Raw genomic sequence first — 13,120 nt, 5'->3', positions numbered from 1 at the left:
ATGTGTTAAATAAAAAGCCGGAATTTGTGTTTTTCGGGAAATTATTTTACTTATTCGTGTGCAACAGTATTATCCCTATCAAAACAGTCCATTTAGGTATTGTACACTTACGCTATCACTTTTTCCAACTTCCGAGGCGCTTCTAGAACTCGACCATTGATCTTTGGGATAGCTTTTAGCTCTCAACAACGATGCGTTTTTAATCTCATCTCTTCATGTAAAATTATGGCTCTCTAAGGTTTTCTTTATTTCCGTAGACACAAAGATCACAGGTAGCCATGTCTGGCGAGTATGGAGGCTAGGTCGTCATTACGGTATTGGTTATGGGCGAAAATTCACGAGCAAGCCACGAAGTGTGAGTAGGTGGATTATTGTGTTACGGAAGCCATGAATTGTTCCGTCAAATATCTCGGTGTTTTCTTTGAAACTGCTTCACTCAGACTGCGTTGAACTTTCATGTAGTACTTCTTATTGACCGTAAGACTTTGTCGCAAGAGCATGGGTTGCATTATGCCATTAAAATCGACGAACAGTGAGCATAACCCTCAAATTTGACCGCGCTTGTGGAATTTCTTTTTTCCATCTTTGCAATTCAGAATGCCTCTATTGGGATGACCGAGCCACAATTTAGACGTCTTTTCCTTAAATCCGTGTTTCGTCTCCTGCCTTAATGCGTCTGAGTGGTTCCGCTTCGTCTAGCGACTTCTAAGAAACTTGCATTCGCTGCCATTTTTGCTCCAAATTCAACAATTTTGGAACATACACTCCTGGAAATTGAAATAAGAACACCGTGAATTCATTGTCCCAGGAAGGGGAAACTTTATTCACACATTCCTGGGGTCAGATACATCACATGATCACACTGACAGAACCACAGGCACATAGACACAGGCAACAGAGCATGCACAATGTCGGCACTAGTACAGTGTATATCCACCTTTCGCAGCAATGCAGGCTGCTATTCTCCCATGGAGACGATCGTAGAGATGCTGGATGTAGTCCTGTGGAACGGCTTGCCATGCCATTTCCACCTGGCGCCTCAGTTGGACCAGCGTTCGTGCTGGACGTGCAGACCGCTTGAGACGACGCTTCATCCAGTCCCAAACATGCTCAATGGGGGACAGATCCGGAGATCTTGCTGGCCAGGGTAGTTGACTTACACCTTCTAGAGCACGTTGGGTGGCACGGGATACATACGGACGTGCATTGTCCTGTTGGAACAGCAAGTTCCCTTGCCGGTCTAGGAATGGTAGAACGATGGGTTCGAAGACGGTTTGGATGTACCGTGCACTATTCAGTGTCCCCTTGACGATCACCAGTGTTGTACGGCCAGTGTAGGAGATCGCTCCCCACACCATGATGCCGGGTGTTGGCCCTGTGTGCCTCGGTCGTATGCAGTCCTGATTGTGGCGCTCACCTGCACGGCGCCAAACACGCATACGACCATCATTGGCACCAAGACAGAAGCGACTCTCATCGCTGAAGACGACACGTCTCCATTCGTCCCTCTATTCACGCCTGTCGCGACACCACTGGAGGCGGGCTGCACGATGTTGGGGCGTGAGCGAAAGACGGCCTAACGATGTGCGGGACCGTAGCCCAGCTTCATGGAGACGGTTGCGAATGGTCCTCGCCGATACCCCAGGAGAAACAGTGTCCCTAATTTGCTGGGAAGTGGCGGTGCGGTCCCCTACGGCACTGCGTAGGATCCTACGGTCTTGGCGTGCATCCGTGCGTCGCTGCGGTCCGGTCCCAGGTCGACGGACACGTGCACCTTCCGCCGACCACTGGCGACAACATCGATGTACTGTAGAGACCTCACGCCCCACGTGTTGAGCATTTCGGCGGTACGTCCACCCGGCCTCCCGCATGCCCACTATACGCCCTCGCTCAAAGTCCGTCAACTGCACATACGGTTCACGTCCACGCTGTCGCGGTATGCTACCAGTGTTAAAGACTGCGATGGAGCTCCGTATGCCATGGCAAACTGGCTGACACTGACGGCGGCGGTGCACAAATGCCGCGCAGCTAGCGCCATTCGACGGCCAACACCGCGGTTCCTGGTGTGTCCGCTGTGCCGTGCGTGTGATCATTGCTTGTACAGCCCTCTCGCAGTGTCCGGAGCAAGTATGGTGGGTCTGACACACCGGTGTCAATGTGTTCTTTTTTCCATTTCCAGGAGTGTATTTAAGTGTCACAAATTTCAAACTCAAAATATCCCAAGAAATTAATAACATAAGCCAGCTGATATGCCATATCATCAACGGCTTCTCTGATTGCGATCCAGCGATCGTTGAAAATCATTAGTTCCACTCCATTTTATGTAAACTACGAGTAAATAGTCGCCCATACTACCAAATCTCAAGTTACCTTTATGACAACTGAAATCAGGCTTAGTATACAATGAGCTAACACTGTACGGATACTTTTTCGACATGTCTACCAACAGAACCACGATAAAAATCATTCAAATGCGACTAATGAAACACGCGGGATTACAAAATTCGCGTTACTTTTTGAACACACCTCGTAGATATTTAATTTTAAAATTTATATCCTTCAATTCTGTCACAGTAATTTTTGATGCATTGTTTTGAAACTTTGACTCCTGTCAGCTGTAATGGCACAATGTGGAGATAGAGCCTCATACCACGTTACCTCATACTTCGCACCTGTAGGTGGTCGTTAGTTTGGAGAATACAAACAGTGGAGGGAGGGTTCGGCGTGTGTTTGTCTGGCAGCTTTGCGTCTATGAGTTTAATTACGGTTGAGCTAACGATGTTTGTGCTACAGTTTTCCGTTGGCGGGATTAATTAAAATGTAGAAAGTTCAGTAGGGACACGGTGGATTTGTAGATACCAATTATAAAATTTATGACTGCGCAAAACAGCACCGGAACAGGGCAATAAGAGTACCATAGTATGGAAAGAAAATGCAGAATAGATCGTAATGACAAAGCGTCCCGGCCAGTCGAAAAAAAGGTAAAAATTTCTGTCAAATTATTGTAACAATAATGACAGTCTGTTCAGATAGGGTTTTTGAAGATGGGTATTAGAAAAAGATCGCTGCGTTTTATACAATAACGAGAATTTTCACTATAAATAGCTAATGTGTTCGAGACAGAGCGCGGCCCTTGTCACGGCTGATAAATTAGTCTCTACATTTATATATCTAAATTCACACTCTGCAAACCACCGTGAAGTTCAAGGCAGAGGGTTCTTCCCCTGTACCATATATTAGGGTTTCTTCCTGTTCCATTCACGGACGGAGCTCAGGAGGAATGACTGATAAACGCTTCGTGCACGCGACAACCAGTACAATTCCGTCTTCACAGTTTCTAGAGGCGTGGCCCGTATGACGAAGCAGTATATTTGTACATTCCTCACCTAATACTGCTTCTTGAAACAGCGTTTTTTAATAACTATAAAATTTAGGAACTGAGGCACAGATACTGCTGTGCACACTTTTGGAAATGTGACATATTCTCAATATAAGAACATTTTTGACAGTAAATACTCAAGAAGTAAATGAAAAGTGATGTCAAGTCATATGTATCAAGAATATTCAAAAACATATTGCACTAGTTACAAGTAAACCTATTAAATATTTGATGTAGGCATGATTTGTAGCGTTACACAACTGTCAGTGCTGAACTACACAAGGCATCCCGTAAGCAGAGGGTGTCGACAGTAGATTTTGGCCCATAATCATAGTTTGCCGATGATTCGATTGCATGTAAAATAAATACTGCTCGAGTCCCTTTATCAACACGTGAATCGGTGAGTGTCCTGGAACAAAAATTCAGTAGAGGTGGAAGTCAAAGGAAGAGCTGCTCGGTAAGATGGCTTACGTCTTGAGGCAATATGTATAGCTGCTTGGTAGTATTTCGCAGTATAATGTAATGGTGAGGACAGCTCTGATCGATATCTGTTCCCCATTCTACTTACCGATTACAAAGCTGAAAGTGTCTACCTCATTACTTGTTTTATTAACTCTTAATGTACAGCTTTAATATTTTTACTTATTAAATGTATCCCAGTCCGTATGAGTCAAGGGTAAGAGATCCAAGACTGACTTCCCAAACACACTCAGAATGAGCAGATATGTCCTCACCAAGCCATAGCGGACAATGCAACGGGCCTTCTGATGTTTGCAATGAAGATTCAACGTTTACAGAAGTCGAATCATGACACCAACACTGTTCCCTACTTCAGTGTAATAAACGCACCCCCTCGCCCTAATCCTTCATCCCTTCCCCCCCCCCCCCCCCTCCACCCGACGGCATTGCAGAGATCTCTCGGAGGGGACACCAGAGCCACAACACGTGTAGAACGTGATCGAATATCAACAAGACTGGGATTTTCTGGATTTCCAGAAGTCTTTTGATACCGTTTCTCACAAGCGGTTTCTAATTAAACTGCTTGCCTATGGCCTATCGCCTCAGTTGCGCGAATGGATTGGTGACGGAAAGTCATCAAATATAACGGAAGTGATATCTGGCGTTGCCTAAAGAAGTGTTGTGGACCCCTACAATCCAATCTATTAAAATGATTTAGGGGTCAATCTGAGCAGACCTCTTAGATTGCTTTTAGAAGTTATTTATCGTCTAATAAAGTTATCAGAAGAATAAAACCGATTGCAAAATGATTTAGATAAGATATCGTCATGGGGCAAATAGTGGCAACTGCGTCTAAATAACTGAAAGTGAGACGTCGTCCACATTAGTTGGAAAATGAATTAGTTACATTTCGGTTACACTATGAATCGCACAATTCTAGAGGCTATCAATTCAACTAAATACCAAGGGATTACAATTACGAACAACTTAAGTTGAAACGAAGACATAGATAATGTTGTGGGAAAGGTGAACCAAAGACTGCGTTTCGTTGACAGAACACGTAAAAGATGGAACAAAGTCGCTAAAGAGACAAGCTACTCTACGCTTTGCGGCGGCGCTGTTCTTTCCGTCCCTTTACGACGGACCTGCACCTACCTGTGAACATTGTCTCAGAAGATCAGCAGTAGGAAAGCCGAATGAAACCTACTGCACATCGACGTGAACCAGGCTGCAATTTAAGTCACTAATCCAAGTTTCGGGAGAAACTTTTCACACAAATGAAAGGTTGGAAATTTTGTCCTCAATTAATATATTCCGGAACTTAGGTGAACAAGTATCACTGCCGAGCCCGTACTAGTCTTAACACAGTCACTCACAATCCCTTTCACTCACGTTAGCAAGTTTATGGTGTTGCATTTCCCGAAAACGTAATAGCTACAAAAATACTTATTGATTTTGATTGATAATGCTCGCCAAATATTAAGTTTGTTGGTACCAAATGCAGTCACAATTTTTAGCCACCGACCTGCTCAATACGCCACGCGTAGTATATGCTTTTTCTCGTCACAAAATTCGCTTAAAATTCCGAAATTTCTACACACACATCGGAATAATTATGCCGTCACTTGCCAACGCTTTTGATATATGAAACACTGCTCGGTCCGCCAACTTATCATTTCCATCGGAACTACTACTACACACGTCCGAACTGTTTCATGGCTAGGCTTCGACTCTTCTCTAGAATACTCTAAGTCTTCTCTACCGGCAGAGAAAGGAGCGCGAAGAATACTTCTTTACCATTGGTCAGTTTACTCAACAGCCAATAGCAAAACAACATTCTCCCGCGTCAAACCGCGCTTTTCATCAATAACCAATCGCAAAATACTAAACCCAACGACTGCACTTTTCCCAACGTAATTATCTAATATGCTGAAGTTTTGCTTATGCATAAAGTTATTTACTATTGTTATTTATACCTGAATTAACTTTCCCTTTACCATAAACTTACTTAACAAATCTATTCCACACAAATCCCCTTTGTTCATATCCATACTTCTTCGAAATGTTCCCACACTAAATCCTACTACATAACTCGTTACACAATTATCTTCATATTAACCTCAAACCACACTCACGCATCATTCGTACTGCTTAAGCACATTTATAACATTTTACATACAAAAAAAGACATAATAACACTTTATGAAAATACTAAAACAGTTTATGAAAAACATTCTATTACTTTAGTGCACTCTAGTGGGCACAATCGAAACTAAAATCACGGTCCCCCTATCCTCTATTGTCCTCTATCGGCTGATACATAAACTACTTGCGCGTCCAGTCTCGCGTCACCATCTGTCACTATCCAGCTCTGAGACACATCTCTCACTTAACCGCCTCCAAGACAGCATCGGTATATGGCGCTACGCCTCAGATTCTCCTTCCTTTACTACAGTGTACTGTATGGGTTCTTTAGCATCCAGGACTAACGGAGGACATCTATAAAGTTCAAAGAAGGGCAGCTCGCTGTGTGCTATCGCGAAATAGGGAGAGAGTGTGACAGATATGATACACGAATTGGGGTGATGATCATTAAAATAAAAGTTACAAGATGTGGGGTCCCTCCACGCCCGCACCAACGTGGTGACCAAACCAAAAGTTCTACTGTCACCTCCGTAAACATGTTAGTTGTCTAGTAAGTGGATCACAGGATGCTGGGCTGTGATGTTGTCCGTGCGTCTGGGTAAGACTACGCATTAACACGGTCCATCAGGTGATAGATAGTGGACGAAACGCGAGTGAGGGTAGCGATTTGAAGAGCAGAGGGAAAAAAGTGCCATGGCTCGTGCCGTGGGAAAAAAACCTCTGCGACAGTGGGATGGGTAGTAAGAGCAGTAGTGGCTTACTAGCTGCGATAGCTCATGCAAGGTTGGATTAGTTAGTATAGGTATCATGCATCGTTACCATGACAAGCGATGGCGATGTGTCCCATTTCCTGCTGCATCCCTGGAACAATCAAGATCGTTATACAGTAGTGGAAGATCGGCCATAGATCATCTCACTGTGTGGGGGATGTGTGGAGCTTGTTTGCATGCAGTGTACGGTACGGCTTCCCTGTGTGGTGCCAGTTATTCGGCAGTGTATTCCAGCTGGATATCCAGTAATGGCGTCTGATTAACAGGGGCTCGCCTGTGCCGTTATGTTTGCGTATGCTTGGCCATAGATGTTATGTCCTTACAAGTATGTCTTTTGGTCTTTTGTTGTTGTTGTTGTGGTCTTCAGTCCTGAGACTGGTTTGATGCAGCTCTCCATGCTACTCTATCCTGTGCAAGCTTCTTCATCTCCCAGTACCTACTGCAACTTACATCCTTCTGAATCTGCTTAGTGTATTGATCTCTTGGTCTCCCTCTACGATTTTTACCCTCCACGCTGCCCTCCATTGCTAAATTTGTAATCCCTTGATGCCTCAAAACATGTCCTACCAACCGATCCCTTCTTCTAGTCAAGTTGTGCCACAAACTTCTCTTCTCCCCAATCCTATTCAATACCTCCTCATTAGTTACGCGATCCACCCACCTTACCTTCAGCATTCTTCTGTAGCACCACATTTCGAAAGCTTCTATTCTCTTCTTGTCCAAACAGGTTATCGTCCATGTTTCACTTCCATACATGGCTACACTCCATACAAATACTTTCAGAAACGACTTCCTGACACTTAAATCTATACTCGATATTAACAAATTTCTCTTCTTCAGAAACGATTTCCTTGCCATTGCCAGTCTACATTTTATATCCTCTCTACTTCGACCATCATCAGTTATTTTACTCCCTAAATAGCAAAACTCCTTTACTACTTTAAGTGTCTCATTTCCTAATCTAATACCCTCAGCATCACCCGATTTAATTTGACTACATTCCATTATCCTCGTTTTGCTTTTGTTGATGTTCATCTTATATCCTCCTTTCAAGACACTGTCCATTCCGTTCAACTGCTCTTCCAAGTCCTTTCCTGTCTCTGACAGAATTACAATGTCATCGGCGAACCTCAAACTTTTTACTTCTTCTCCATGAATTTTAATACCTACTCCGAATTTTTCTTTTGTTTCCTTTACTGCTTGCTCAATATACAGATTGAATAACATCGGGGAGAGGCTACAACCCTGTCTCACTCCTTTCCCAACCACTGCTTCCCTTTCATGCCCCTCGAGTCTTATAACTGCCATCTGGTTTCTGTACAAATTGTAAATAGCCTTTCGCTCCCTGTATTTTACCCCTGCCACCTTCAGAATTTGAAAGAGAGTATTGCAGTTAACGTTGTCAAATGCTTTCTCTAAGTCTACAAATGCTAGAAACGTAGGTTTGCCTTTTCTTAATCTTTCTTCTAAGATAAGTCGTAAGGTTAGTATTGCCTCACGTGTTCCAACATTTCTACGGAATCCAAACTGATCTTCCCCGAGCTCCGCTTCTACCAGTTTTTCCATTCGTCTGTAAAGAATTCGCGTTAGTATTTTGCAGCTGTGACTTATTAAACTGATAGTTCGGTAATTTTCACATCAGTCAACACCTGCTTTCTTTGGGATTGGAATTATTATATTCTTCTTGAAGTCTGTGGGTATTTCGCCTGTCTCATATATCTTACTCACCAGATGGTAGAGTTTTGTCATGACTGGCTCTCCCAAGGCCATCAGTAGTTCTAATGGAATGTTGTCTACTCCAGGGGCCTTGTTTCGACTCAGGTCTTTCAGTGCTCTGTCAAACTCTTCACGCAGTATCTTATCTCCCATTTCATCTTCATCTACATCCTCTTCCATTTCCATAATATTGTCCTCAAGTACATCGCCCTTGTATAAACCCTCTATATACTCCTTCCACCTTTCTGCCTTCCCTTCTTTGCTTAGAACTGGGTTGCCATCTGAGCTCTTGATATTCATACAAGTGGTTCTCTTCTCTCCAAAGGTCTCTTTAATTTTCCTGTAGGCAGTATCTATCTTACCCCTAGTGAGACAAGCCTCTACATCCTTACATTTGTCCTCTAGCCATCCCTGCTTAGCCATTTTGCACTTCCTGTCGATCTCATTTTTGAGACGTTTGTATTCCTTTTTGCCTGCTTCATTTACTGCATTTTTATATTTTCTCCTTCATTCAATTAAAATCAATATTTCTTCTGTTACCCAAGGATTTCTATTAGCCCTCGTCTTTTTACCTACTTGATCCTCTGCTGCCTTCACTACTTCATCCCTCAGAGCTACCCATTCTTCTTCTACTGTATTTCTTTCCCCCATTCCTGTCAATTGTTCCCTTATGCTCTCCCTGAAACTCTGTACAACCTCTGGTTCTTTCAGTTTATCCAGGTCCCATCTCCTTAAATTCCTACCTTTTTGCAGTTTCTTCAGTTTCAATCTGCAGTTCATAACCAATAGATTGTGGTCAGAATCCACATCTGCCCCTGGAAATGTCTTACAATTTAAAACCTGGTTCCTAAATCTCTGTCTTACCATTATGTAATCAATCTTATACCTTTTAATATCTCCAGGATTCTTCCAGATATACAACCTTCTTTCATGATTCTTGAACCAAGTGTTAGCTATGATTAAGTTATGCTCTGTGCAAAATTCTACAAGGCGGCTTCCTCTTTCATTTCTCCCCCCCCCCCCCCCCAATCCATATTCACCTACTATGTTTCCTTCTCTCCCTTTTCCTACTGACGAATTCCAGTCACCCATGACTATTAAATTTTCGTCTCCCTTCACTACCTGAATAATTTCTTTTATCTCGTCATACATTTCATCAATTTCTTCATCATCTGCAGAGCTAGTTGGCATATAAACTTGTACTACTGTAGTAGGCATGGGCTTTGTGTCTGTCTTGGCCACAATAATGCGTTCACTATGCTGTTTGTAGTAGCTAACCCGCACTCCTATTTTTTTATTCATTATTAAACCTACTCCTGCATTACCCCTATTTGATTTTGTATTTATAACCCTGTAATCACCTGACCAAAAGTCTTGTTCCTCCAGCCACCGAACTTCACTAATTCCCACTATATCTAACTTTAACCTATCCATTTCCCTTTTTAAATTTTCTAACCTACCTGCCCGATTAAGAGATCTGACATTCCACGCTCCGATCCGTAGAATGCCAGTTTTCTTTCTCCTGATAACGACGTCCTCTTGAGTAGTCCCCGCCCGGAGATCCGAATGGGGGACTATTTTACCTCCGGAATATTTTACCCAAGAGGACGCCATCATCATTTAATCATACAGTAAAGCTGCATGTCCTCGGGAAAAATTACGGCTGTAGTTTCCCCTTGCTTTCAGCCGTTCACAGTACCAGCACAGCAAGGCCGTTTTGGTTAATGGTACAAGGCCAGATCAGTCAATCATCCAGACTGTTGCCCCTGCAACTACTGAAAAGGCTGCTGCCCCTCTTCAGGAACCACATGTTTGTCTGGCCTCTCAACAGATACCCCTCCGTTGTGGTTGCACCTACGGTACGGCCATCTGTATCGCTGAGGCACGCAAGCCTCCCCACCAACGGCAAGGTCCATGGTTCATGGAGGGGTTTGGTCTTTTATGTTTCCATAAAATAAAAGTGTTTTTCGAAGCTCCAAGCCCTTTTCATGAAATTACAATCTCGAACTTTCTCCTCCGAATGCAAAAATAGTTTGTTGACGCCCACCTACATAGAGAGTAATGTTGACCATAATGGAATAAGAGAAATAAAATAAAATAAGAGAAATCAGAGCTCGAATAAACAGATTTAAGTCATCGTTTTTCCCGCGCCGTGGTGGGTAGGCAAATAGCGTGAAAGTGGTTCAATGAACACTTTAACAGGCACTTAAGTCTGAATTACAGAGTAGTCAGTAGATTTAGGTTTCGTCTGAATATGTACGCCACTGTGTCTCCACCTAGCACGAATTGGTCTCACTGCGGACTTCTAATACTCAGTCACACACAATTGATTTCATCAAAGTGAGCAGGCCGCTGTGACCGAGCGGTTCTAGGCGATTCAGTCCGGAACCGCGTGACTGCTACAGTCGCAGGTTCTACTCCTGTCTTGGGAATGGATGTGTGTGATGTCCTTAGGTTAGTTAGGTTTAAGTAGTTTTAAGTTCTAGGGGACTGATGACCTCAGATGCTGAGTCCCATAGTGCTAAGAGCCATTTGAAGTGTACGGGCCTGGAGATTGTGTTGACACAACGTCGAAACTAGTAGCCAAATAAATATAAAACGGAGGAGTTTCATTTTTAATAAAAATATCCAGGTAAGATAATCTAAGGCCCAGTAACACATCAATTGAAGATTTAACATATTTTCTAATAACAGAAGAATAATTAAGTTACAACGGATTAACATAGATACTGGGATCCCAATGCATATCAAAATTTGCTTAAAGTGATGGCACAAGCTAACCAATACAAATTGAGAATTCTTACAAGTATAAACTCAACTATAAAAGAAACATTAAGTTGTGCGGCTGCAGTTGGAGGAAACAGCGCAAAAGACAGAAAGCGGCGAGAGCTGCCGAGTGTATGCATTACAAATGACTTAAAGACCCAGCTAAGCAAGCCGGAAGGCTGTGAGTATGTGGGGCTCGATCCTGGGTATCGCGTACCAGCAATTGAGTACAAAAGATTAGTAACGACAGTTCCCTATAGCACAAATAATTTTAATTAGAATTACAACACACAGCCATGTACCAAATAAATATCTCTTGGGGGAGAAATAATTAATCTGAACTCTTACCAAACACCATAACAACCAAAATTTTTTTGGAGCCACCTACAAACATTTAAAAAAGTAATTTCAGGAATAAAATAGTAATATAAGAATTTTTTAGCAAACTGTTAAAGTAGCCACAAGGACACTCGCATGACATTCAAAGCTCATTTGTACACACATTAGTCCACAGCGTTTTGGAGATAACAAATGCAACCTAGAATAGACTAAAATTTATCTGAGACACAAAATAAAACTGTAAGTAGGCCAGTAAAATAACAAAACTGACAAACTTTCTGACATGATAACTGGGAATGCTAAACATTTCTCTGGGCCTCCAACTGAAAACTAGATAACGAATAATTTTCTTTAAAAAACAGAAGATTTAATGGGAGGTGGGAAAGATAAGGTAACGCGCACCGCCAACTTTCCAAATAAGCTTTCTTCTGGAACACAGCTCCTTACACTGGCTTAAGGTTCACAGGCACCACGGATACATAAAATTAAAACATAAAACAAATATCAACCAATAAATTAGTCTGAAATGTCTACCAGATCTTGGAATCTCATTGCTCTTCGAATACCGTGGAGACACGGTGTCTGTACCTAACAACAAAAGGAAGACAGACCAAAGTAACAGTGACCGCCCCCTGACAGTGTAAGGTGGTGCGGTCTTCTGACCTTCATTTCTTACATGTTCCGACCTCACAATCGTATTCTGCGTATAAAGACGTTTCATTCGAGCCCAAACTCGATAGGGTAGAGTCAATTTTTACATATTTCCATTTAATCGATACGCAAATCTAATAAATAAATTGCAAGTGCGCACTGAGATTAAAAAGTCGAGGCTGGCATACACAAACATTCAACACACAATGGCCACAGGAGTTTTTGTTCGGCGGAGGCAACCGGCCCACTGGAAAGTCCGTAGGAGGGTGAGTTAGCATGCAGCTACACTGGCCGACCAACTGCCCAGGCAACAAAACAGTTTTTGCCAGAGAAAAGAGATAATCGCCTGCTTGTTCACCTTTAAAGTAAAACCCGCTGTATGGTTTGACGAACCTAGTGTGGAGTTTCAGAGTTCTCACAGGTGGACAGTAAACGCCTAATGCAGATGCTATACATTTCCTGACTGGTCTGCTTAAACGGAGCGCCATTCTCACGTTTGTAAGAGTAACGATGATTGGCGGACTATTTCTGATGCAATGAGCTGGAGGAGTGAGGGAAAGACATCAGATGATATACCCTCTCACTTTTTGCATGGAGAGGGGTCATTCCGGTGACACTCCTGAAGCGGGAACAGATAGCTGGAGTGAGTGCGCTCGTGCATGTAAGCAGAGAGCGAGGAACAAAGTCTCTGCTCACAAGGGGAGGCCTCAGACACGGCCAACCGATGCGGCTCAAATTTGGCAGGTCGCTTGTGTACAGCCTAAAACGAAGGAGTCTAAGATGTTTTGGGTCAACACCCCCGCAATTTTGAGAAAATCGCCCCTACAGGTTATGACGAGCAATCGACCCAAAATTGAAGGGATCGATAGATAATTGTAAATAGAGCATTTTTCAT

This window comes from Schistocerca americana, chromosome 4 (assembly GCF_021461395.2).
Source record: "Schistocerca americana isolate TAMUIC-IGC-003095 chromosome 4, iqSchAmer2.1, whole genome shotgun sequence".
Taxonomy (NCBI): Eukaryota; Metazoa; Arthropoda; class Insecta; order Orthoptera; family Acrididae; genus Schistocerca; species Schistocerca americana.
Note: the sequence above shows the minus strand (reverse complement) of the source record.